Source organism: Sorex fumeus, unplaced genomic scaffold (assembly GCF_029834395.1).
Source record: "Sorex fumeus unplaced genomic scaffold, SorFum_2.1 ptg000033l, whole genome shotgun sequence".
Lineage (NCBI taxonomy): Eukaryota > Metazoa > Chordata > Mammalia > Eulipotyphla > Soricidae > Sorex > Sorex fumeus.
Genome location: NW_026606090.1, coordinates 29,537,432 through 29,541,359, shown reverse-complemented (window position 1 = coordinate 29,541,359; position 3,928 = coordinate 29,537,432).

Here is a 3,928-nt window from a genome sequence, read left to right as displayed (position 1 = left end):
TGAGTTCTGCAGAGTCTCTTTCAGAGCAAAAAGGCTCAGCAGGAACAAGGTCCTTTATCCGTTTCCTTCCCCTCCCTCGGTGCAGTAGAGATGTGGTTTGCAATGCAGATAGTGAGAGGTCATCCTGTTTGGTCCTTTATCTACTTTCAGCACACATCTCCCATCCCGAGCGATCCCTCCAACCATCATTGATTTAGTGGTACCTTCTCTGTCCCAGCTGCCTTTTCACCCAGCACTTGAAACAGGCTTCCAACCATGGACCAATCTTCCTGGTCCTTGTCTCTACTGTCCTTGGGTGTGGCTGTCGTACTATGTTATTTTGTATTCCACAGATGAGTCTGAGCAGTTTCTCTGACATTTTGTCTTAGTTCTCTCTCACTCCCCTTTCTGCTGCTGTGGTTGCCATGCCAGGGGAGGTGCCCTTGCTTGTTGAGCTGTGGTGTTCACCAAGCCGCACTCCCGGCTGCAGGGTTCCCATGGGCTATGTGATGTGCCTGTGACAGCTGGCTGCAGTGTGCCTGTAAATAGTTCATGGCACCTAGGGTCTCATTGGAGATGAGGATGGCATTTGGCACGTGTGGGGCATCCTGGGGTGAGACCGTGCTGCCTCAGGTTTGCAATGTAGCCCTCTCCAGCTCCAACATTCTTTCTTTTAATGCATATTGATTTTGAATTTCAAATTTATTGGGCAAAGATTTTTGTTTTGTTTTGGGGCTGCACCCGGCTGTCCTCAGGGTTTACTCCTGGCTCTGTTCACAGGGAAAGCTCCTGGCAAGGACCTGGGACCATATGAGGCACCGAGGATCTAACCCAGGTCTGCTACATGCAAGTCAAGTACTCTGTGTTTGCTGTCCTATGTTTCTGGTACCTTTCAAGATTTTCTCAATGTTCATTAGAAAAAGCGTGGATGATAGTGTGAAGAATATGACTTTGATGTCAGGTGGAGTCTATTTTCCAGGTGAAAAAGGGAGACTGTATTCATGGCTATAATTTTATTTGTACTGAGTATCTCTGATCACTGTGGGTTAGGGAAATTATTTCTTCCTAGATTGATCACAGTCCAGAAGCTCTTCCATTTCCTCTCAGTATCTCAACACCAATAAAGACAGATATCATGCATGATCTCTCCACCTTCTGCCAAGTGTTTCACCTCTATGGCAGAGTGATGGTGCTCCCAATGGATGTGGTGGTGCTCCCAGTGGGGGTGGTGCTGGGAAGGCTGGGGAGATCAGGGGGGCGTGGTGCCAGCAGTAGAGCAGATCAGCGTGGTGGAACTGTCCTCTTGGGAGTGAGGAGCAGCTGGGGAGAACGGTGGCCCAAAGTGGGGATAAACAAGCTCTGAAGTCCTTTGTTCTCCCAGATGACTACCAATTCCCAGAAATGCTCTGGGTTGCCACTGTAATTTTTTAATTAAGGAGATGAACTCTACCCTACAGAGTGCGCTCATCAAATTGGTATCGCCTGACCAATTATTGCTATTCTGTACCGTAGCGAGTCTCCTTCATAATTCATAGGCCAGGAGCCCAACTTGCTGACCAGTCAATACATTGGCTCAGAGTTCTGTCAAGTGAACTGAGATATTGATTTATAAACAAAATAATGTGCTTCCTGGCTCTGATGATATTAAAAAGGTAGCTAATTCAATTGAACACAATAAAGAAAATTGCCTTGCATTTGGAGATATGGAGATATGTGATTTCAGAGCCTCCCACACTTTCAAAGGCTCATTTCTTCTAATGGGGACTTATTTAATTCAGAAGCTTCTAACCCTGGGCTTTGGGGAAAATAATGCTGTAGGTATAGTTTTGGTGATGTCATGCCTTAGATATATTCAGAGCTCACTAGTTTAATGAGCATTTACCTTTCTGATTAAATGCCCTAAAGAATTTAGTTGTCACTTGATTTATGGATATTTCCTTCCTGGTTTTCCTTTTTAGAACCCAGGGCCTCACTTATAGAAGGCATTTTTCCTACTAAGCCACACCTGCAGTTATTCCTGGACATTGTCTTGACTAGATAAATCATCTGGGATGAGAAGTAGGAGAAGTTGAGCTAGCTTTATAATTTTTGCTAGACTTACTGTAGGTGTATTCACTCACAAGCCTCCCATGAATGAGTGCAATCATTCTATGTCCTCTCCCTCTGACTCATTTCACTCAGCGTGATACTCTCCTTGTCCATCCAGTAATAAGCAAATTTCATGGCTTCATTTTTCCTGGCAGCTGCATACCATTGTGTAGATGTAGATGTACCATGGTTTCTTTATCCAGTTGTCTGTTCTTAGGCACTCGGGTTGTTTCCCGATTCCGGTTATTGTCGAACAGCGCTGCCATGAACATAAGAGTCCATATGGCTTTTCTGCTGTGTGTTTACAGAACATACAGGATATATTCCCAGAAGTGGTATTGCTGGGTTGTATGGAAGCTGCATTTCTAGTTTATTGGGGTATGTCCATATTGTTTTCCAAAAGACTGGAGCAGTTGGCATTCCCACAAACAATGAGTGAGAGTCCCCTTCTCCCTGCATCAATACCAACACTGGTTGGTCTTATTCTTTTGGATGTGTGCCAGTCTCTGTGGTATGAGGTGATATATCATTGCTGTGTTGATTTGCATCTTCCTGATGGTTAGCAATGATGGTTAGCACCCTTTTTGTGTAATTTTTGGTCATTTGTATAGAAATCAAACTCAAGACAAAATGGAATAACCCTACCGAATTTGAAACTGCTAGGTCAATTACCAGAGTCACTGTCACTGTCACTGTGACTGTCCTCCCGTTGTTGATCGATTTGCTCGAGCGGGCCCAGTAATGTCTCCATTGGAGACTTTGTTGTTACTGTGTTTGGCAAGTCGATGAACAGTGGGAGGACTGTGACCAGAGTAGTGAATTGAGTTGATTTTTTTCATTACAGTTTTTAATCCTAAACCAAACTACCTTTTTTGTTTGTTTGTTTTTGGTTTTTTGGCCATGTTGGCTATGCTCAGGGTTTATTCCTGACTCAACGGTCAGGGATAACTTGTGGAGGGATTGGCAGATCATATGAGATGCCAGAGATTGAACCAAGGTCAGCCACATGCTCAGCAAGCCCCTTATCTGGCAAACCCACACGGCATGGGGTTTGGGAGAATCTTGTAGCTTCAGGAATCTAACTTGGAGTGCCAGCTTGTAATGCAGGCACTCATTCTCATTTAGCTATCTCCCTGACCCCAACATTTTATTTTTAATTGAATTACTGTGAGATACACAGTTTTGAAAGTTTTCATGATTTGGTTTCAGTCATACAACGTTCCAGCACCCATCCCTTCACCAGTGTACATTTCCCACCACCAGTGTCCCCAGTTTCTCTCCCACTGTCACCCCTTCCTAATCCTAACTCCTGCCCAGCCTGCCTCTGTGGTAGATATTTTTCCTCTTTTTCTTTCTCTATCTCTCTGCCTCTCCCTCCTTCCTTCCCTCCCTCCTTATTTATTCTTTTAGGCACTGTAATTTGCAGTACTGTTACTGAACGGGTAGCATACATATCCCTTTATCTCCTTTCAGCATCTAATTCTTGTCCAGAGTGATCATTTCCAACTATCATTGTCACAGTGGTCCCTTTACACGCCCCCTGCCATGTGCGGTATGCTTCTGACCATGGACCAGTCCTCCTGCCCCTTGTTTCTCTTGTCTTTGGGAATTAATCTTATACTATGTTTTTTTTTAATGTCCCATAAGTGAGTGCAATCATTCTATGTCCCTCTACCTCTGACTGACCCCAATTTAAAAAAATAAAGGTCTAAACTGACCTTTTGCATGTCTGTTTATATTGTTTGCTTATAAATATTATTATCAAACAGTGAGTTTAGAGAGAAATATTTGCATAAGACTGAGTTGACCAGTCTTAAAAACAGAACTTTACGGGGCCAGGACATGTTTCATCAGTAGAGCA